Source organism: Chelonia mydas, chromosome 10, assembly GCF_015237465.2.
Source record: "Chelonia mydas isolate rCheMyd1 chromosome 10, rCheMyd1.pri.v2, whole genome shotgun sequence".
NCBI lineage: Eukaryota > Metazoa > Chordata > Testudines > Cheloniidae > Chelonia > Chelonia mydas.
The window spans coordinates 60126613-60150573 of NC_051250.2; the positions used below are offsets into that span (position 1 = coordinate 60126613).

General features: G+C 41.9%; 1 protein-coding gene across 1 annotated transcript in view; it reads right to left on the bottom strand.

The window, feature by feature from the left end:
• Positions 1-14456, bottom strand: part of UNC13C (unc-13 homolog C) — a 448489-nt gene extending 434033 nt beyond the window's left edge. Inside the window, exons 1-2 of the mRNA XM_043523375.1 lie at positions 14221-14456; positions 12057-12120 (exon numbers count right to left, since the gene is read on the bottom strand). The gene's annotated coding sequence lies outside the window, so the exon portion shown is untranslated. The remainder of the gene's footprint in view (positions 1-12056; positions 12121-14220) is intronic.
• Positions 14457-23961: the final 9505 nt, after the last annotated feature.

Here is a 23961-nt window from a genome sequence, read left to right on the forward strand (position 1 = left end):
AAAGCTCTACTTCAGGTCTGCAACAACACTGCAGATATAAGGCTAGTCATGCATTTCCAGCTCCAGAGCTGGGATGTCCACACACAGCTCGAAGTGTACATGGCCCAACTATGCAATACTAATTCCAGAAGTTGGGAGAAGTTAAGGTCAGGCTCCAACAACCAACCATTTGTGTAATCATTAAACGAATGACAATGCATGAGCCACAAAATAAAGATGGAATATATCCATTACTTAGGTCAACGATTCTCGGTGGCACTTCGGTGGCACAGTGTCCTGCGGGCGCACACAACTGCCCCGGCGGGCACCACTGCGCCCATGGGCACCGCGTTGAGGACCCCTGACTTAGGTAATTTTTACACAGAAATCCTTTTCAAAACCTGCAGTCTGTTAAACATTATAAAGAAATGAATCAAAGGCAATTTCAGCAGCCATTTTGCTGTACAATTAAATTAAAATTGACAGGGGATTAACTGCACAACATAGATTCTGTTTCAGAGCAGGATGTGTGATAATAGGAATATTACAGAAAAATGACTACAATGTTGTGTGTAAATTTGCCTAATGTACAAAAAAGCAGCCACAATTTTCTGCAGATACTAAAGGAAGTTTGACAGATTTCATTTAAGGGATAAAAAAATAAAACTGTACATTCTCACAAGAAGAATGCATTGTGAGTGACTTATCAAATACTAGAGTTAGATAAGTCCTCTGGGAAGTTTAATACATTTATCATTGTTTGCCAGTCTTTCACTTTCACTTCACAATTTTGACTTGCATCTGAGAAATTACATCAGCAACTGTGCATTAAAAAAAGTGAAGAAATTAAGCATTGTGTTTGTGTGTGCATCTGGGCACGATAGAGTTTTAGATCATTTGACATCAGTTTGAAGTTCTAGCTGCTGGGGTTCAGTTGTGCAGCAGGGACCTATGACTGGGATGTGAACTGTAATGTCTCAAATGTAGCAAATTTAGGAAAATGCAAAGAGGAAGATTCTGTGATGTGTCTTAGAGGCCCCAGCCTTGGCATGCCCTCCTGCCTACACTGTGCTCTCTACCCAAGGACTTGCAAAGAACCAGGGTCCCTTGTGCCAAGGCAGGGGTGGGCAAACTTTTTGGCCTGAGAGCCACATTGGGGTTGCAAAACTATATGGAGGGCCAGGTCAGGAAGGCTGTGCCTCCCCAAACAGCCTGGCCCCCTCCCCCATCCGCCCCCTTACTGGCCCCCTCAGAATCCCCGACCCATCCAACCCCACCTGCTCCTTGTCCCCTGACCACCCCCTCCCGGGAACCCCTGCCCTAACCTCCCGCCCGGGACCCCACCCCCTATCCCTGCCCCCTGACTGCCCCCCCCCCCAAACCCGGCCCCATCCAATCCCCCCTACTGCCTGTCCCCTGACTGCCCCCTTACCATGCCAGAGCCAGCCATGCCACTGCTCTCCCCAGCAGGAGCGGCGGGCCAGAGCGCTGGCGGTGCAGCACACTGAGGCTGCGGGGGAGGGGCTGGCAGCTAGCCTCCCCAGCCGGGAGTTCAGGGGACAGGCAGGACGGTCTCGCGGGCCAGATGTAGCCTGCGGGCTGTAGTTTGGCCACCTCTGTGCCAAAGGAAGTGTAAAAAGAGAGTCTCCTTAGCTGGGCTGGGAACCCTCACCATGCCCAGTTTCCACCATGGGGTTGGCCTAGTAGATGCCACAGCCTCTTAGTCCTGGTAGCAACCTCACCCTTGTGGGCCTGCCTAACTTTTACTGGTGGGGGAAAAGCAAAAGTTCAGGTCAACACAAAACAAGTCTCTCCTGAGGTCAACAACAAGGCAAAATAAACAAACAAACAAACCAAACAAACTCACTCTGAGGCACCACCTTACTTCAGGGGTGCCTGGGTAGCAGCTTTATTGGCATCCCTATGGCTGGGTAACCACATTAGCCCCTTCCTACCAGGCTTACCCCTGAGGTTTGCTGGACTCCTTCCAGAGCTGGGAGGTTTCTGGAGTAAGGGCCTTCCTGCCATTCCAGGGGCTATTCTACTTCCTCCCTTCTCAGAGCTTCCCCCTTTATGTAATGCAGCTTCCTCCTTTTAAAGCCCAGCTCCCTACCATGCATGATTGATAGTGCTGGAGGGGGAGGTCTACTTTAGCACACACAAACTCTCCCAAGCCCTTTCTTTGTCAGCGTGGGGTTAACATACCCCAGCACAGGAGTTCGCTCTGATGAGATGTAAGGCTTTTAGACCCACTTTACACTGTTCCAGCCTTTTAACCTTATGCCCTGTATGCTGGGTATTACTCCGAACATCAACCCCATTCTCTCTATTAATGATGTTTTTAACCACTATTCCCCTCTCCACCTTACCCCAAGAAAAGTTGAATGAGACAGAAGACAAAGAAAACTTTTAAACTTATGATGAGACACCCACAAATCATTTTACAATGGTTAGTGCAGCTGGTGTTCTGTGACCTCTGCATACGAATCACCACTGTGTTTCACTCTTGCCCCATGCCTCCGCCACCTGTCTGTTGTGTTATCTGTTGTCTCGTCTTATATTTAGCCTCAATATTCTTTTTGTTATATATGGGCACAGTGCCTAGGCACTCAGACACCAGGCTGGTGGGCACCCATGCTACCACTATACAAACAATCAGTAACAAAGAAAAGTGAACAAATGGAAAGGTAATATCAATAAAACAGAGTTTTCAAACTTATCTTTCTGAAAGGACCCTTCTTTTTCAGCAAGAACAATTCTGAATAGAACTAGATGGAAATTTTTTTTAAAAAAAAACACAACATTTTTAAATCAGAATTTGCTGCTTCATTAAAATCAAAATGTTCCATGGCACTGTGCTGATTTTGACGAAATTCTGTCAGAAACCAGGCAGGTGTCTGATGAGACTGTATCAACACAAGGATTCCCAGAGCTGGAAGGACGACGGAAATTCTATTTTATGTAGCATTTCAAAAGCTTTGGTTATCGTTCTGAACTGTAATAAAACCAATTTCTGAATACTCAAAATCCTCCACTAAATGAAATTATTGTTCTCTGCCCAACTTTAGTTCCAAAGCACCTGAATGGATATCAGTTACCTATGTTTAGAACATCTCCCATTTTCAAACAAAATTTAGGGAAATATTTTGGCCCAAATCTAGAAATCAAGCATTGAGATCATTTTCTTGCTTTTCTGAAAACACCATCTTTCCCCTTTTATCTTCTTTTTCAAAAGGTGTTGCTGGGCTTGGAGCATCAACTCAGAGCAAAGAAAGTGCCCAAATATCAAAAGTCTCTTAGTAATTTATCAGAGCTCGTTTCATCTAGATGACTAGCACTGTGCTTTTTAATGGAGACCTCCAGAGCCCTTTATAGCTTCTCTCTGAAGGAGTTTCCATCTGATTCCCCCCTGCCCCCCCCGTTTTTCCCCCTTTTCTTCTCTGGGGAGAGAAGTGGCAAGAACAAGGGAACTCACCGCAGTAGAAAAATCATTTGATTGCAACATATGATTCAGAGAAAGGGCTCAAATTCCAGTCCCTTCTGCACTAACACTAGAACTATAAATACTTCTGCAAGAAGTACTTACCAGGGTGTTCTTTTTTGTTATGTCTATGTAATATCTGGAAAAAAATACAATTATCTCCTTTACTAGCCTTAAGATGGGAAAAGTCTCAAAAGTACTAGATAAAACAGGAAATCCAACAATGCATGGCAACAAACTGGTTCAAAAAGGTATACCAAACATATACCATGTATGCTCTAATGGTATTTTAGTGCCCTGTTTATTTGAAGTAGGTTCTAATAATCAGACAAACTGGAATTCAAAACCCAACAAAGTGATATAAATGTTGGAGGTGGTTTATGCTTGTACTTTTTTATTTTTAAACTGATCTGTGTGATCTCTGCAATGCACTTTTAAGCCAGTGTATATTTATCTTACAGTCTTACTAAGAGTTCAAATAACAGAACTACTTAGGAGCTGAAGTTCAATTTTCCAAAATCCCTAAGGCCCAGATTTTTTTAAAGTATTTAAACTTTGCTCTAATGAGCAATGACACTTAGGCGTTTAACTGATTTAGGAGCCAAAATCCTAATGAAAGTCATTGGGACTTAGGCTCCTATGTACCTAAGTCACTTTTGAAAATGAGACGTAGGCGTTGCAAGGCTGAGTGGGGCAATACAAAAATATCTTTAAAAATCTGGGCTTTAGGCATTTGGGAGTTTAAGTCTCATTGAAGGTCAATGTGACTTCAGTTAACTCACTTCTGAAAATTTTAACTCAGTTCGTTTTCACAATATAGTGGCGATTCATAAATTATTGCCTTTATATTCCCTCTAGGGGAAATGAGTGAAACTCACAATTTCCTTCTGTTTCCTTTTACTGGAGGAGGAGGAGGGGGAAGGGAATGCATTAACAAAAGAAATGGCAAGTACAAGTTACAAAGACATTAAACTGTACAGAAAGAGCATATGAGGGAATAATGAAAACTAGAGTAAATACCATAACAGCAGAAATGGCTCAGGAAAACTCCCAGAGGGTTGGCTATATATTCAGCCATATCTCTGTGCTGAAATCACACTGGTCTGACCATTATCATGTGCTTTTCACCATCAAGGTTACTCCCCCCATAGCACTAAAGAATTATCATCACTGGTGCTTTATTATATTTGGTTTCCTTTTCCAGACAGGGACTTGATCAACTCCCAGAAAGCCAAATCATCATCAGTGCGAAGAAGCTTTCTCTCTCTTGATTTGCAGATCCTTCACTATATGCTGGCTGTTTCTAGGGCCTGAAGTTCACTGTGGCTTAATGGCCTTTGAAATTTGAAGCTGCTGAGTCATAGATTGGCAGGGAGATGGAAAGGGAGTAGTCCAACCATCTTCTATACAAGGATTTTATGTAGGCATACAAAACACCTATGACTGAGGCCAAACATACACAGAAAAAAATACCAAGCTGAATTCAGATGGTTTCATCCATTCAGCTATGGTGGTGGTGGGAAACAATAGTCACCTGATCTGCACCGATTAGTGGAGGGGTTTAGAAGTCTCAAATAGAAAATCACACCCTCACCCCAATGCAGGCAGCTCCATGAGGGAGGGCAATTTGGGCTCCGTAGGAGCCCTGCTGGTGGAAACTGCCTGAGAGAGAGAGAGAGAGAGACTGACTCTCAGATGACTTGGCCTTGCCTTGCCCACATTTAGAGGTATCTCCAGACCCCATGGCAGAGTCGGGATAATGGGTAGTTAGCTCAGTCACACTCCTGCACCAGGCAGACTTAACGCCTTCAGGGGCTCAGAACCTCAATAGCACTGGCTTATGCTTGCACAAACCAGGGAGAGTATCTGGCTCTTCCAGGCAAAAGGAAGTCTACTTAGTCCAGGTTGTCTCCCCTTTTAGTAGTTCACTTGAATTATAATGATTGCTGGGATGCGTTTGCTGTGTTTGTGGACTGAGATGCACCAAGCTGGTCTTGCTGTGCCTTGTAAATTGAAACCCTCAAGCGCCTGTCAGACTGGCTTCTGAATGTTTGTGGATTTCTGGGTTCCTTGTGACTCACCTCCTGCAGCTAGGACTCCTGTCCACACTAAGTGCTATTGTCATAACCACTGTGGGTATGTTTACACTGCAATTAAACACTCATGGCTGGCCCAAGTCAACTGATTCAGACTCACGGAGCTCAGACTAAGGGGCTGTTTAATTACAGTGTAGATATTCAGGCTCACGCTGGAGCTTGGATTCTAGGACACCATGAAGGAGGAGAACCCCTGAGCTCAAGCTCCGGCCTGAGCTTGAATATCTACACCACAATTAAACAGCTCGTTAGCTCAAGCCCTGTGAGCCTGGGCCAGCCGCAGGTTTTTAATTGCGATGTAGACATACCCTGTAGCACTGTTATCCATATGCATTTCCAAGCTCTTGCTTTGAGGTCCACCTCCCTCCTCAATCCATTTCCTGACACTCTTGAGCTTTCCAGTCACCCACTCATTTCTCTCCTTCCATTTTTAGAGAAGGTAAGATTTTTTAGTACCAGCTACACATCAGTACCAATGGTATTCTGGGTAGGTTCCAGTTTGGGCTCAAGTCAGGTTAAGAATAGCCAGAGAAAAGGACCGTGTTCTCAGCAGCTCACTTCTCTGCTGTGGTAACTCCATGCCAAAAGACAGAATAACCATGAAACTTATCTTCAGAACAACCAACAAGACTCACTTCTTTGCATTAGCTTTCCAATAAATAATAATAAACCCTGTCTACGTGTGCCTAGAAAAAAGAAGACAGCCAAGCGCAAGAGGACAATTTTAGAAACTCTACACAGACTACTCATTTATGACCTTGATTCAGCTAAAACCTTATGCACATGATTAACCTTAAGCACATGATCTGTTCCATTAAAATCAACAAGACTAACATGTTTAAAGTTGAGCATGTACCTAAGTGCTTTGCTGACATGGGGACATCATGCTTTGTGGAAGATGTTCAGATGTCCCAGCAACTAGTGTGATATTACTGCTTAGAAGATACACACAAACACTGCCATGTAGTAGCCAAGCTAGAGATGTACCTTTCCAGGCACTATTCCTTCATAAATACATAAACAGACAAACCATTTTCAATCTGATCCTTGCAGCTGAAAGCCAGCTGAATAACATAAGTGTGGGGAAAATGCATTAGCCCCAGTGAGCTAAAGAGCTCTTTGGGACGGATATCCTGTTAGAATATTGTCTTTTTGCACCCTATCAGAATCACCAGCTACTCAGAAATTCCCTTGGTGGCACAGAGCTGATGTAGCAGCTTTAAACCCTCTATACTTTGCAATCCCCGATAGTGTGGTGTGCCTGGGGGAAAAGGCACAGTACCAGATACCTCTGAGCTCCGGCTCTGGCTGTTTGATGGAACAGCCTTTGGCTAACTCAGAATTGGGATGCCACAAATGATGACATAAAGCTGGTAAAAATGGCATAAACGTTACACTTGAATGCTCTATGGCTAGTTTATGGAGTTTGAAATTTATTTCAGTACAGAACCATGTAAATCTGGGACCAGATTCTGGTCTCATGGGCACTAGAGTAAATTCAGGATACCTACACTGACTCAGTGGAAGGAGTTCCTGGACTGGCCTTTGAATTTCTTGATGGATACAGCAGCCATTTAATTATTCTTCCCTAGCTCCAAACAGTCAATAACTTTCCATGCAGAGAACATACTTTCCCACTTCAATACATTAGTTTTGTGCTTTGCATTCACATTTGCTAAATATTACAAGTGAGTTTATTACATAGTATTTAACTGAGGCCACATTTCTGCAATAGAAAACTTCCTAATCACAGGTTTACACAACAACCCGGAATTGCATGAAGCAGTCACTGCTTACTTGGAGGAGAAACCAGCCTGTAGACTACAATATGACTAATAATGGTCTGAAACTACATTTTTGTTCCATGTTGAAGGATTAGTAGCATTCTTACTGTAAATATAAACTCAGTTATACCATGAAGATTTCATAATGTTAACCCTTAGCACGTTGGCACCTTCAAGACTGCCTGCCAAAAAAAATGATCAGAAGAAGATATAAATGGACACACTCCCCAGCCACAGTTTGCAATGGACTAAAGTTTCACAGTTGAACATTACAAAAAGAGAAAGGTTTTCAGTGTTGTTCTATAGTAAATTCGATAGGAGATTCTCTCCCCTAAATATCTAATGCATCTCTGTGTTTTATATTTTCTCTTTCCTTAAACACATTCCTGAGTTAATTAAAAGCTGTCCTGAATATGAAAGGAAGAAAGCTCCTAACAGGGAAAAAAAATGAATATTAAAAAGATGACACAAAACAGTTTAAAAATCAATGTCTATCCCAACAAACTTTTTAAAGTGTCTGCATTTTTTCCATTGTGTGTTAACATTTTTTAGCAAGTTTAACATGATTAAGAGAAACGCGGAAAATCCTCTTTGCAAGTCACAAAGAAATGAATTCTGAAGTTAACTACACAAATTGTGTCACATGAACATAAGAATGCAAAGCAAAACGTATTAGAACAACAGTCTTAATTATAAAGCTGATTTCAACACAGACAACTTTGTCAAAACACAGCTCTGGATTCTGCAATGGCTTAGAAATACCTTTTCAAGCAAATATAATCTTACAAAAAAATACACAGACTGTTGTATAAAACAGACATGAAAAAGGCACAAGTATCTGCTATTCACACACTTGTTTCCCTATTCTGAAGCGACACTACGATACAAGTGGCATTTTCTTCTCTTCTTCTGGGCTAAGAGCACTCAGGAAAAAAAAACAACATAAATAAGGATTCTGGGTGAGATTTTACCAGAGCTTGCTCTCAAATGTCTACACACAATTAAGCAATAATAGGCCCCAAAAGTGATTTACACCCATAGATTAAACTGTCAAGTATCATGAATCAGTGATCTTTAAATGGCAGAAATTAAAGTCTCCAACACGGCAGAAAGCTGAGGCTCTGATTTCATCACCCTGCCAAGCATTTTCCCTACGTCTCCCGAGAAGAGAGAATGATCATATATCTGGCAGCCAACACTGTAATGAGCTCATTTTTTTAGAACCCAGTTGGCTTTTAAGAACATAAAAACGGCCATACTGGGTCAGACCAATGGTCCATCCAGCCCAGTATCTGGTCTTCTGACAGTGGCTGGTGCCAGATGTTAAAAAGAGAGTGAACAGAACAGGGCAATTTATTAAGTGATCCATCCGATCATCCAGCCCCAGCTGCTGGCAATCTGAAGTTTATGAGCACCCAGCTGTGTCTTTGACCATCTTGGCTAGTAGCTATTGATGGACCTATCCTCTATGAAATTATTTAAATCTTGTTTGAACCCAGTTATACTTTTGGCCTTCACAACACCCCCTGGCATCAAGTTCCACTGGTTTACTATGTGTTGTATGAAGTAGTACTGCCTTATGCTTGTTTTAAACCTGATGCCTATTAATTCCATTGGGTAACCCCTGTTTCGTGTGTTATATGAAGGGGTAAATAACTTCTCCACAACAGTCATGATTTTATAGATCTCCATCCTATTTCCCCCCTTAGTTGTCTCTTTTCCAAAATGAGCAGTTCCAGTCTTTTTAATCTCTCTTCCTATGGAAGCTGTTCCATACCCCTAATCATTTTGCTGCCCTTCTATGTATTTTTTCCCATTCGAACGTATCTTTTTTGAGATGGGGTGACCAGAACTTCATGCAGTATTCAAGGTGTGGGTGTATATAGAGGTAATATAATATTTTCTGTCTTATTCTTTATCCCTTTCCTAATGGTTCCTAACATTTAGTTCATTTTTTTGACTGCTGCTGCATATTGAGTCCATGTTTTCAGAGAACTACCCACAGGGACTCCAACATCTCTTTCTTGAGTGGTGACAGCTAATTTATACCCCATCATTTTTGTATGTACAGTTGGGATTATTCATAAAGTTTTTTTAATTTAGAAGAGTATTTCACAAGGCGGCAAACCAGCAGTTCACAATTACAAAGTTTCTTCCTCCTCTTATAAATATAGCACATTGCTTCCTGCAGTGCTGTGGGACAAAGTCTGCTCTTACTTACTGTGTATGAGGTAGCACCAACAGCAGAGAATTTCTTTTTCAGAGTAGCAACGGGACCTGGGGTCATCACTAGGTGATCCATAGATGCTGACTGTCTGATGCTTCTTCTTTCACAGTAAGCAATGAATCCAACAGGTACCCAGCTTTATATGCAGGCTGAGGCTATTTCTTGGTTGCTGAATATTGTATAAATCAGGGGTGGCCAACCTGGGCTCCAGAGCCACATGCGGCTCTTCAGAAGTTAATATGCAGCTCCTTGTATAGGCACCGACTCCGGGGCTGGAGCTAGAGGCGCCAACTTTCCAATGTGCCGTAGGGCGCTCACTGCTCAACCCTTGGCTCTGCCCCCACTCCACCCCTTCCGGCCCGCTCCCGAGCCTGCAGTACCCTCGCTTCTCCCCTCCTCCCCCCAGAGCCTCCTGCACACCACGAAACGGCTGATCAGGAGGTGCGGGGAGGGAGGGGAGATCTTTATCATCTGCTGCCAGCAAGATGTATACAGTATGACTGCTAGCCATTGTCATCTCCTGGGTGCTCAGCAGAAGACAGTGCAGTTGAGGAGCTGATGTGGGGCTGCTGACATATTACTGTGGCTCTTTGGCAATGTACATTGGTAAATTCTGGCTCCTTCTCAGGCTCAGGTTGGCCACCCCTTGTATAAGTGATCAGACAGTGGAAGGCACATAGCAGTAGATCCTGCCCCTATCTTTGTGGTTGTGCAACTGGCACTGGTGTGTTCCCACTGCATAAAAGGTTGGAGGCAGAAAGGAAGACAAGATAAAGGAAAGCAGACAACCCTTGCATGATATAAAACCCAGCTCCACAGGGGCTATCCATATCATCACCCCAAAGGTGGTAGGCATACAGATGCTACTCCCACAGCTCCTCTACTCTTCCTTGGCCTCAAGGGCAGATTCCTGTCAGGCAGTCTCTCACCCCGAGACAAGATAATTGAGCTAGGCCCTGGCAACGGAATTTATCCTTTAAGCAAACTCTCCAAACAAGGTAAAATATGTACTGAGGGCCAGACCCCGTGATAACCTTACTCACTTTGGCAGTCCCATTGACATCAGCAAGGCTTCTTGTGGAGTAAGGGAGCGGCAGACGCACATTCTGACTCTCAAACATGAGCTCAGCAGATAGCCACCTAAAACTGGCTAAATGGTTGTTTGGAGCAACACAGCTCAAATCCATTCTTGGAGAATAGAGATCAATGGTGGTTGTGTTGCCAACAAAAGCAGTGAAAAACCACATAATAGGCTAAACAATCTCTCATTTAGGCATGAGAACCTCAAAGTTTTAACCAGCTATGGCCATCTACAATACAAAAAGGGCTGCTGACTCCTGGAGTCAAGTGATTACAAGAGAATCTCAGCTTTCAGGAAGGAAAAAAAAAGGGAGTATGTTTCTAGACCTCATGATTGAGCATTTCTCCACACTACATCACTACCTGAGTCTATTGTAAAGACTCAACAGCCAACCCCCTTCCCCGCAAGTCTATTATTCTTTTTTAAAAAGTTATGATTTTAAACCAGTCTCATAATTTGAGGCCCGACTCGCGATTTTTGAGCACAACCATAACTCAGTGCTTTGCTGAAGGAACCATCTCTACAGATGAGCAGGTAGTTAACTTTCAGTTCTATGCATATCACATTCAGTAGCACTGCTGAGTGTACCAAGAGGTGCTAATCGTGATAGGTGAAGAACCTGATGTGGACCTGAATTCCAGGAACTGAATTAATACCATCACCTTTCTCCAGCTGGACCACCCTTTTCAACTATCAGATAACAACAACAGATAGCGCTACTGAGTAACTTGTGGCAGATATGAACTGCCGCCCCAGAAATGACGAGCTTTGTGTCCTGGGGCCCAATCATCCGAGGCAACCAAGTCACATTGCCCATTTCTGAGTTGCGTTCTCGGTAATTACAAGGCACTTAAAGCAACTGAACTCTGTTAATAAATGATATTGTTTGTGCAAATTCTAATTGCCATAACCAGCAGCAAAATGCATTTTCAATTGATGACATTTTCAATACAGCTTTATTGAGTATTTGCTGGATAGAACATCTCCTGCAACAATTTATTTTAAACATTAAAATGAAATACATCATACTGTTTGCAATCTCTTTATTTGTTCTGCTACCGCTTTCTGAAGAGAGTTTATGTTTCTGACTCAATATGAATTGCAGCTAAAATGCCCTATTCTACAATTAACATTATGGCAAAAGATAGTCTTCAGAACCCTAAAAAATTATCCAACAAAATAAGCCATTAGATTATCTTGAAGAAAATAGCTTCTCAAGAGACAGTGAGAAGTGTTCCTGTGAATCAAAGGCATCTGAACAAAACTTCTCCAGGGCCAGATCTTCAGCTAGTGTAATGGAGCTGCACTCATTTACAACAGCTGTGGATCTGAAGCTCATATTTTCCTTCATAGGAAAACTAAGTTACAGCAGCACATTATATAGCTAGTAATTATAAGAAGTTCCTACCTTCTGAATAGCTCTGGTCCATCTTGCTTTTGCCAAACTACTTATGTAAACTTGATCTTTATTGCTAGGAAAAAGAGGAAAAAACAATTGATAATGAACATATATAAATATCAGAATATGATCAAAGAATATTAGCTATATAATGTAATTTAGGCAGGACCAAAACCAGCTCTGATAAAGCATACATTGGAACAACAATCATGAGGCTTCTGTGATCAGAATGAACAAGAACTGGCATCTGTTTTGTATTTTTAGTTTTACTATAGGATACAATATATTCAATTGTCACAGACTGTTACTGTACTTTATGAAGTATTAGTTTTGTACAAAAAATTCTCTGGCAATCATGGTAACAGGTGTAATAGCTTGAGAATGAAAAAGCTGGTCCAGAAATGCAGGCAGAATCATCAAACTACCTTGGTGTGAAGAATGTAATTGTTTTAGCTGAGTCCTTATCAGCTGAGACACAACTGATGTAACCCCCACAGTATCATAGCCAGGCAATGCATGATGAAACATGGAGAAAGAGCCTGGTCACAAATGGTACAGAACACTAACCCCCAGTATACAAGACAATTCTTTTTTCCCCATGTAAAATGGAACCTTGTTTCAAGAGGGAGATCAATGGCAATTATGATCAATAATAAAAACAATTTTACCATGTCTCCTTTTTTCCTAAGTTTCCCTCTGTGTCTCTGTATTTTTCTTAATCATGTCTCTCAAAGCCATGCTTCAGCATGTTGTTAAACTTTACCTGACTCCAGCCTTTCATCTCTATTCTGTTACTTTCTCTCATGAGATTTTCTACATTTTCTGTTTAGTTGCTTATTTTATTTTTCCTTTTCCTCCCCCAGCATCTTCTTTTATTATCAAAATTTTTAATTGATTTCTGTGTTTCTGTTAAAGGTAATTGAAACTGTTTACAGTACCAGATGTTACTTTGCATTTCCTTCGCCACTTACTTACCTTCTCTGAACTCTCTGTTCCTTCTCTTTGTCCTCCCTCAAATCCTCAAGGAAACAACTCTCTCCCACTCTCACCTTCCACCAAACCTCTCTTCTCAAGCCCAAACTCTCCTTCTGCCTGGAGGAACTCTGTTTTCCTTCCCCCACTCACCTCCACTCCCACCAAAGGTTCCCACCACACATTTACTTTTGCCCTACAATTTGTCCAGTCCCCTTTTCAATCTTTTCCTTCACCTTAAAGAATATGTCTCAAGCAGGCTAGAAAATTGCTGATGCTCTGAAATTAGCTTGTTTAATGATCTCGGGGGGAGGGGGCGGAAAGAAGGCACAGTGGAAGTTCTCTTTTCCAGAGCCACAGAGTATTGCCTTAAACACTGGTACTCCAATACACAGAAATGCAGGCAGAGATTCCTCTAGGTCAGAGGTGGGCAAACTATGGCCCGCGGGACCATCCAGCCTGGTCCCTGAGCTCCTGGCCCGGGATGCTCATCCCCGGCCCTTCCCCCGCTGTCTCCCTTCCCTGCAGCCTCAGCTCACTGCGCCGCCAGCACAATGCTCGAGGCGGCGAAGCAGCGGGCTCCTGGGGCAGCGCAGCTGCAGAGCCCAGCCTGACCCGGTGCAGCCATGCCGCGAGCCATCAGAGCTCCAGGCAGTGTGGTAAGGAGGCAGGGAGCTGGGGGGGAGGGGTTAGATAGAGGGCAGGGGTGGTGGTCAGGGGGCAGGGGTGTGGATAGGGGTCAGGGCAGTCTGTGGGCGGGGAACAGGGTGGTTGAATGAGGGCATGGGTCCTTGGGGGCAGTTAGTGGCAGGAGGGTTCAGGGGACAGAAAGTGGGGGGTGGATGGAGCAGGGGTCCCCGGGGGGCCATCAGGAAACAGGGGGGTTGGATGGGGCAGGAGTCCCAGGGGGGCTGTCAGGGGGCGAGAAGCAGGGGGCGTCAGATAGGGGGCGGGGGCCAGGCAATGCCTGGCTGTTTGGGGAGACACTGCCTCCCCTAACCAGCCCTCCATACAATTTCAGAAACCTGATGTGGCCCTCAGGCCAAAAAGTTTGCTCGCCCCTGCTCTAGGTCATAAGATAGCCCCAAATCATGAAGGCTGAGAGGTCTGACAACTGGGAAAGACTAGCAAAAGAAGGGGGCTGCTTCACTGCCCTCCACCTGTGATAGACCAACAAGAACACATTAAAGTATGATTCTACCTTAACAAGTCTGATGAACAGAACAATGAGAGAAGACTTGAGTTCTATGACTGGTTCTGCCACTGACCTTCCATATGACCTTGAGCACCGAGTCAGCAGATCTGCTCCCACTGTATATGCAGAGTTATACTTAGTGACAAAAGCAAGTTCTGTCTTATGTATTGCAGAACTAACATAGGTAAAAGGGAACAAGCTGCACCCTATTCCTTCTTATGAATCACCAACAGCATTGTTAACTAATTACCAAAAAGTTACCCCTGTGCAATCTCCCTGAAGGCAACAGAGTGACTAGGTGTCATGAGTGGCTTATTTTGTGTACTTGCTACTAAGGGTCCAATTGGCATCCAGAACCTTTCATTACATCACAGTGAAAAACCACAGCTTGACCCAATCTCAGAAAAATCAGATTTCATTAGGAAAACCTACAGGAATCAGAGCTGTGCTATCAGGCCTGTTAGGTAATTATGTACACACACACAGGAAGTGCCTGCACTTATAATCTTGAGTGAAGTTTTAACACTTCCTAATGAGAGCTGACTGCCTAACCCCCTTGACTTTCAATGGCAGTAAGGCACCTAACTCCTGTAGACTATTAAAATTCCTAGCCTTTGTCAATTGCCTTTGCCAAAGACAAAACATCATCTGAGCTTCTGCAGCATTACTCAGTTTCTGTAATAAGCATAAGGAATACAGCCAATACAAAAAGTAACATTATATAGTTAACTTTACACTTTTGCCTAAGATAAGAGCAATTGCTATTCTGTTTGTGTGCATAATCTTTTTATTTTAAGTATCAGTACAAGTTCCTCCTCAGACTTTGTTTAAAAATCAAAATCACTTCAAGGCTATAAGAGCACAAAAAATCTTCTAAAACCTCAAATTTGTAGTTTGTCCTTTATGGACAAGTCTTTTTGTTCCTATTGTTAAGGTCTTGGTCTCCAATCCTGCAAAGACTTACATATGTGCCCCACTTTGTGACTGTGAGTTCAACATGCTTAAAGTTAAGTTCAGGCATAAGTATCTGCAAGATCAAGATACCAAATTTTCAGCTCAGAGCAGATTTCTACAGCCAAATTGCAAACCACTGAAAAACAGGGGAAGTATGAAAATGCTAACAAGAGTCTTATGGGTAGCCTACAGCCTAGTGTTAGTCCATTACAATCTAATGTCCAACTACCAAAGTTAAACACTTCAACATTTTACAAAAAAACAAAAAAAATTAACACAATGTTATGACACAATTTATGTGCTAGAAGAAAAAGGGAGAAAAAAAGTAATTTCAGAGAAAAGGGTCCTGTTATGTCTACCTGGAGAGACACAATAGTTATTCGAAGTATGATCTTCTCTGGCAATTTAATGGTAACAATAATAGGAAATATGAGGAGCAAAACACATACAACTTACTATAAGAAATAGTCAGATGGGAGCCCTGTTCTCAGAGATGCTATGTACTCAGCAGCTTCTGTTGAAGTGACTCGGAGCTGCCAGGTATTCAGAATCTGGAAATTGAAACCCCACTGCCTTGCATCTTGTGTAGTACAGTTCACACATGTGCAAAGTGGGTGTAAAATGATACCAAATCCAAACTGTCACAGCAATGACAGGAAAAAAGGCAGGCAAAGTATTAATCCATGGGCAACTGCAGTTCTGAGATAGCTCTAATACATCCAAATAGAAGAATAAGTTGCAAAGTTATGCTCTTTAAAGGGAAAAAATTAAACTACTCTTATACCTGTAGGGTTCTAAATTAACGCTATCAACCCAAGAAAGTTACCTGGCTTGGCTATCACTGCAGTTCAATTAAAACCTCTGTTCAATGCACAGCTGTGGTCAAAAAAGGGTAGAGTGTCAGATGTTAGAATGGTTTCAGAGTAGCAGCTGTGTTAGTCTGTATTCGCTAAAAGAAAAGGGAGTAGTACTTGTGGCACCTTAGAGACTAACAAATTTATTTGAGCATAAGCTTTCGTGAGCTACAGCTCACTTCATCGGATGCATTCAGTGGAAAATACAGTGGGGAGATTTATATACATAGAGAACATGAGACAATGGGTGTTACCATACACACTGTAACGAGAGTGATCACTTAAGGTGAGCTATTACCAGCAGGAGAGCGGGGGTGGGGGAGGGACCTTTTGTAGTGATAATCAAGGTGGGCCATTTTTAGCAGTTGACAAGAATGTCTGAGGAACAGTGGGGCGGGGGGAATAAACATGGGGAAATAGTTTTACTTTGTGTAATGACGCATCCACTCCCAGTCTCTATTCAAACCTAAGTTAATTGTATCCAGTTTGCAAATTAATTCCAATTCAGCAGTCTCTCGTTGGAGTCTGTTTTTGAAGTTTTTTTTGTTGAAGAATTGCAACTTTGAGGTCCGTAATCGAGTGACCAAAGAGATTGAAGTGTTCTCCGACTGGTTTTTGAATATTATAATTCTTGACGTCTGATTTGTGTCCATTTATTCTTTTACATAGAGACTGTCCAGTTTGACCAATGTACATGGCAGAGGGGCATTGCTGGCACATGATGGCATATATCACATTGGTAGATGTGCAGGTGAACGAGCCTTTGATAGTGTGGCTGATGTGATTAGGCCCTATAATGGTGTCCCCTGAATAGATATGTGGACACAGTTGGCAACGGGCTTTGGATGGAGGAGAAGAACACTAAAACTATCAGAATGCCTTTTTCTCAATCAATGGTGTGGGCTCACCAGGAGTGCAGGATATTGCAGAAGTGGAAGGTGCTCAGAGAACACCAAGGAGAAAGATCAAAGGCATGGGAAAGCTCTCAGATGAAGAGAGACTGAAAAGATTGGAGTTCTTACCTTAGAGGACATGTTTACACTAATACATCCTGCACAGCAAGCTTGGATGTAAATCTACAGCCCTGTACAGCAGTATGTATTAGGGAACTTTTAGTGCGCAGCAGCAGGATCCACATGGACAGTTAGTGCATGGCATGCTGGAACACTGTAGATATACATGCCAGAGTGGCATGCACATTGTTTCTGTAGAAATGCCCATAGAATGGAGATAAATAAGATGATAGAAATATGTAACAAAGAAGGGTCTAGAGAAGGTCGATCTGTTCTCCCTATCTCATAATACAATAGGAAGAGAACATTCAATTAAGTTAAAAATAGGATATTTAAAACTGATAAAAGGAAATACTTTTGGCATAACATGTAAAAAAGCTGTGGAACTTGTTGAGGCCAAGCACTTAACAAGAATGAAAAAAGGATTGGATATTTTTATGGATAACCAAGAATATCCAGATTTATCATAATTAATGACAATAAACATTCTGGAAGTGATATTAAACCTTGTGTTTAAGCCAATTGCTAATTGTTACAGATCAGGATGAGACCCATGTGGACAGCAGACTATTCCACAGCTGCCTACTGCATCTAGGTTTGGCCACTGATTTGGTTAGGATACTGGAGTAGGAAGTCTGCTGGTCTGATCCAGAATGGCAATTCCTATGTTCCTATGACACTTACAGAGGATTCAATTAAAAGCTCAACATTTACCACCCCGAGTACTCTATGTACAGTAAAGATTTCTGCCTCTGCTTACATGTTATTGCTTTGCTATTTCTATTGCACCAACAGACTACTACATGCTTTACAGACCAGTAGGAAGATGTGCACAATCCCTGAACCTATACTGAAGGAGTGACACGCAGCAGGGTTGGTAACAGACTTTATTTCCTGGCCCCATTCACCTGACATAGGTCAGCGTTACAAAAAGTTCTATATCCCTGTAAAATGGCAGGGGTTGGTATAAGGACTTTATAATCTACAAAAGCAAGTAGGAGGAGGAATGGGAAGCAACACGAGGTCATGAGGTTGAACATCAGAGTGATTTTTGTTTGGCTTTTTAATTATGATTATTAAGTCCTAATATCTTTAGACGTTTACAGAAAGGTAGTCTGGTTTGTCAGCACTTCATAGAGTTTCCAGATAATACTTAGAATAGCAGATAGTAATGAGCTACTGCAGCATGGAAAACGTTCACTCTTTAAATGGTTCCCACTGTATCCTGAAGAACAAGGGAGACAATTAAAAAACAAAAACTATATCAACAAGGAAACATCTGCAGGTGGCAACATGTGAGAGCATTAGACTGCATGGCCTATGACTGCATGAGCCAAAGTGGCAGAAATCATGTGCAATCAAATGACTGTTGTTTTTAATGCAGGTTAGAAAATAGATCTAGTGTTGGAATCTCTTTAAAGTCTGGTGGTTACTACTCTGTGTACAGCGCTCAGAGTAAGCACAGCACTTTACAAAACACTGCAAAAGACCAGCTCCAGGCCTGAGGAGCTTGCAGTCTGAGTCAGACTAATGTGGTACACAAGTCAACAAGGCACAGATGTCATGACTGTGTGTAGATCAGCCTAGAAATGCTTCATAGCAGAAGTGAGTTTTAAGGAGAGAGATTCGAAGGAGACCACTGGGAGGCTGTTACAACCATAAGGGATGATATGCAAAAATGTGGGAAAAGGCTGAGAATGGGGGAAGGAGCCTTGATCCGTCTATTTTGCAGTTCCTCAAAGAGTTCTAATGGCACAACACCAGATTCCCTTTGACAGAGGAAAATCCTCAAGTGGCGTACAGCTGGCATAGACACCTACTCCAAGTTATAAAGCAAGACAGCTTTGGACTCCAGCAGCCCAGCATGGGTGGAACAGAAAAGGTGGTTCAGAACCATCTGTCACTTCTCCTCGGTTGTGTCAGGTGTAAAACTCGGCACAACTGAGGACTCAGCCCAACCATTTAAGGAGGGAAGATATGGCCAGAGGGAGTATAGGATGAAATGTGAGCAGAGTTGAGAAGAGCCTTGATAGTTCCAGATGAGCTTTGAAGGGAGCACTCAGAAGGAAGGATATGGAATGACAAAGTGTATAGGATGACATGAGGACACAAGGGGATGTTGTAAAGAATCTGAAGGTGAAATCAAAAAACATGAACTGCCAATAGAAGGAGAAAATAAATCATTTTGCCCATACATTTAAATCAGTCTGGACCCAAAATCCAATTAAGTGACAAACACCATCCAGAAAGGCAACAAGGCTTACAGTTATCTAAAGACAATATAATACAACCCAAAATTTCCATCTGATTCTAGCATCACTTAGGTTAAGGGGATTAAGATGTTAGACCAAACATGAATATTTCTTTGATTTTTAAAAAAAAATTTTAGCACTTAGCCTAAAAATGCAGTGCTTCTCTGTGAAGCAAACCCAAAATCAACAGTAATGGTAATGAAAAGAGACAGACAATTTGAACAAATCAAATACACAGCATATCTTTATGGACACGCTACCAAATGAAAAATCCAGCTTTCAAAGCAGATCTGGGTCTCAAGCTGATAAGCAGTGAGATCTGTATTTATGGTGGTTCCATTTTTACACCTGGCCTAAACAGAAAACAATTGAGTTCAACTGTGGTTGTGGCCCAATAGGGTTATAACACATTTGGTCCAGCCTGTGTGAACGGGGCAAAATTCAGCTATAAACAGGTTTCAAATGAGTATTTCAGCTAAGTAAAGTATGTCGAAACAGATATATATTTGGTCAAACTCTATCGTGCTGTAATGGACAAGCAAAATTACTACAAAATGATTCAGCATTTGTGGCTATAGACAAAAAGAAAACTGTTTCTTTAAGTAAATGAGAATGAATGATTTCCAAGTCATAGATCCCTCCCACTCAGCTACTAGACAAGATGCACCTCATCCCAGTGGAAATCACGGGTTGAAAACAAGGTCCTAACCAAATCCAAACGATTAAAGTGACATACTAAAAACATATTATAGAAGAAATCGGAAGTATAAACTTCACTGAATGTGTGAGATGGTGACATTTAGAGGCTGTAGGGTTACAGCTACAGTACTGGAACAGCTGAGACCCACAAAGCCTGAATTAGGCACCCAGGCTCCCTATAGGATGCATGGGGACAGATAAGTGCCTAAGAATGGGATCCATAAAAGTGAGCAAGCTAGGTAAGGAGCTGTCTAAGGTAGCCAATAGGAGATGCTGACAAGAAGAGTGTGTGATAAGTTATTTAGGTACCTAACTCCAAGCAGGCACCTATCTCTGCTTGCAAGCTATAGCCAGGAATCCCTCTAGAGACAAGCTGCTTAGGCATCTAAGCTGTTCTTGCCACAAACACTGCTGCCCGAGGAGGAAGAGGTGGTGTTGCTGCCATTAGTGTCTACTTTGTAATTTTAAGCCCAATGCTTAGAATACTCACACAGGATGAATGAAACCCAAGTTTTACTTCTACTTTCTCCACTTTACAGGAATTCCCTGATCACTGGCCTATGGGATATTCTGATGTGGAACTTCCGGGGTCTCTCCTGCTGAAGCTGTTCCACTTTAGATAAACAATTAAAGAGTCACTGACCAAAGAAATAGCATGAGAATGACTCTGGGAGGTGGAAGTTCTAGGGTCCAGTCCTCCTGCTCCAGTGACTCTTTTCAAATCCCCAGATGTAGGCGTCTAAGCCCTTTTGTGGATCTGGGCCTTAACCTCTCTGCTCTGAAGTTTATCCATCTGTAAGATGCAGATAATGACACTTGGCCATTTCACAGGAGTGCAGCAAGTCCAAATTTATTAATGTTTGCAAAGCAATTTGAATTCTCTGATGACTGCCTGTAAAGAAATGCAACATATTATTGTAACCATTGCTGTGTTCAGATGCTTTACTATTGAAATATTATGCTGAAAATTGAATACAGAGATAGAAAAATAATATCAAAGGCAAAGTATTCTATTCAGGTGCTGTGTTGGTTAATGACAGATGTTTATCTTTTTGCTAAACACAAACTGCTGACACTTTTGCAAATGTTATCCCTAACACGATTTTATACACTGGAAAGCAACTTATGAGCTCAAAAATATTGTAGGTTTCTTTACAATTATTCTAAACACTTTGGATGCAGTGTGGAATTACATAATAGTATATTTATCCCTGCAACTCCTTCCTTGGGTATGCATTGTACAAGATGTGTGCTATGTAGTTACTAAGGTTTTTTTTGTAAATAGTCAATGGGAAGTTGTTTCTGACCGTCTTTGTCCCGAATTCTTCAATGAAATCTGCAAGGGTTGCAGGATAGGGGGCCTTAGTGATTGCTGAATGTGTATGTTTGCTGTAAAATCAGTGAGAAATCATGTAAATATGGCTCATGTACTGATATGATCAATAGTTAATATTGGATAGTCATGCAATGAATGGATAACATGCAGCACATGCTGGAGTCATGTGATAGTAGAAATACATATACGGTATATAAAGAGTCTACACCAGCTAGTCAAGTTAGCAAGTCTAATGGGTTTCTCTGTATATCAACAAAGCAAACAGCAAGTGGCAGGTGGTTGTCATTTGCGGGCTATCAAATGACTTATTATATGACATTTACTTTTGCAAACCTGCTTGAAGTTAAAAAAACACAAAATGTGACAATTCACAGCTGTGTTCCCTAAAACCAAGGAAAGCAGCCTGTGAAAAAAGTTGAATCTCTGCTACATGAAATGCAGGTATGGAGGGATACAGCTGTCATGAAAAGAAAAATCTGCACCTTACATGAATAAAGAAAAGGAGTACTTGTGGCACCTTAGAGACTAACCAATTTATTTGAGCATGAGCTTTCGTGAACTACAGCTCACTTCATCGGATGCTGTAGCTCACGAAAGTTCATGCTCAAATAAATTGGTTAGTCTCTAAGGTGCCACAAGTACTCCTTTTCTTTTTGCGAATACAGACTAACACGGCTGTTACTCTGTTACATGAATAAGTAATTTAATCAATCAAAGGGAGAACCATGACTAGTAAATAGTGTAGTTCATCGGAAAGGTTCAGCAAAGTATTTATGCAAGTTTGAGTGCAGGAAATCTTTGGGAGAGGGTTTGTTACTTAGATCTGAAATAACATTATCTGTAAGAGGAGGATGTGAATATGCAGCAGCCACACTGCTACCAAGAGATTTTTATCTGGCCTGTGTGTCTACGGCCTAACCAATGAAGCACGTGGTCTTTGTCTATTTAAACAAGTTCATATTTACACATAGCTGTTACCCCTTTTAGCCTGAGCAGTTTACCAACATTCACAGTCTTGTAGGTTGTTTCCATTAGGAGGAGAAATTGGTGATGGAGGATTGTATCAAAGAAATACCAGTTTATTTGCAAAAAAAAATAGACAAAGCCCTGTTTTCCTGAACATAGTGAGACTCAAACAACAGGAAGCAGTTTCTTTGTTCACAGTTCCAGGCCTCTTTACAATCAGTGCTTTGCCCAAAAAGTTTATTCTCTCTCTCCATATTTTCTCTCAGGGCCACATTCCCAGTACTCCCGTTTCTTTCTTCTCGGCTTTCCTGCTGCATGTTGCTGTCTGTCCTTCGGCTGCCTCTGCTCACAGAAACCTCCAAACAATATCCAGCAAAACCCATCAACACACCAGCTCAGTTTCTGATTGGCCTTGCTGGTGGTGGGCCTGTGTTTTGGGTGGTTGCTCCCATTGTTTCAGCCATCTTACTCCAAAAAGGAGCTTACCTGCTTCATATATTTATCTGGAATGAAGGCTAGCAGTCGCACAGACCAGCTTCAGTGAGGTTTCACTCAACCTTCATCATAACACGGCAAATCTTGAGGGAAGTCTCCTATTTCCAATGAGAGCTTGTATGTTCAGAAATGTTTAGGATCAAGTTGGATTCATACCAAACATTTGATGACAGTTATCATTATACATCCCTGAAATCCTCATTTTGTGTGAATTTAGGAACTGGATGAACGATCAGGCTATTGTGTTGTTTACCCTATACTTGGGACATGCCAAGGTGGGAATGTCACAAAGCATGAGCTAAATAAAATCATACTGGATAAGCAGATGTGTCTTAGTGTAGTTTGGAACCCATACAGAGGTGAGTTCCATTTAACAGCATTATAATCAGGGCCCTCTGAGAATTTCGGCACTTTTCCCATTGAAACTAATGTTCCAAAGTTATGAGCTAAAATATTGTGCAAAATGAGTGTTTTCTTGCATTCGCCCAGTTACGCTGTTGCCGACAGAGTAGAACTCTGTGTGTTACAAACCTTTGAGGTAAGAAGTTGAGTTTATGCATTCCTGAGAGGCATGGACTGTAAAAGCGTTGCTGACATTGAGCTTTATCTGAAAGTCTCCCACTGTTGTACCACTGGTCAAGCTCCACCAGTGCTAGCAACAGTGGGAGTTGTCATGGAGACCAACTTCAGGTGTTCTTACCATTGTTATTTAGATCTGTTCTGCAAAACAGTGGTAAAAATTCCAGTAGCTGCTCATTTCCCCTACGTTCAAAAATGGTATAGACACACAAGCCAGAGAAATATTATTCTGATGTTTTATTCAGATATTTTATCATATCTGTGAAAAATGTGTGGGTTCCACCTATGAAATGCAAATTTAGTTCAATGTTGTTGTTGCCTGTGCAGAGGTTGACAATGAAAATGTAATACAGTTCCTCTCATTCTTATGGAGATCTATAGATGATGATTCTAAAAATTCATGTCAATGCTATTGCGTAGAAATTTCATGGATTGCTACTGGCCTAGGTAGATTGGATTTATTAACTCAATTAAGGTCTTTTTTTTTTTTTTTTTTTTTTAAACACACACACATTTTGGGCCTGACCCTGGACTCCTACATTGATTGAGTTGGACTAAGCACCTGTGCAGGGGAATAAGGACTCTCTTCACATCTCTGT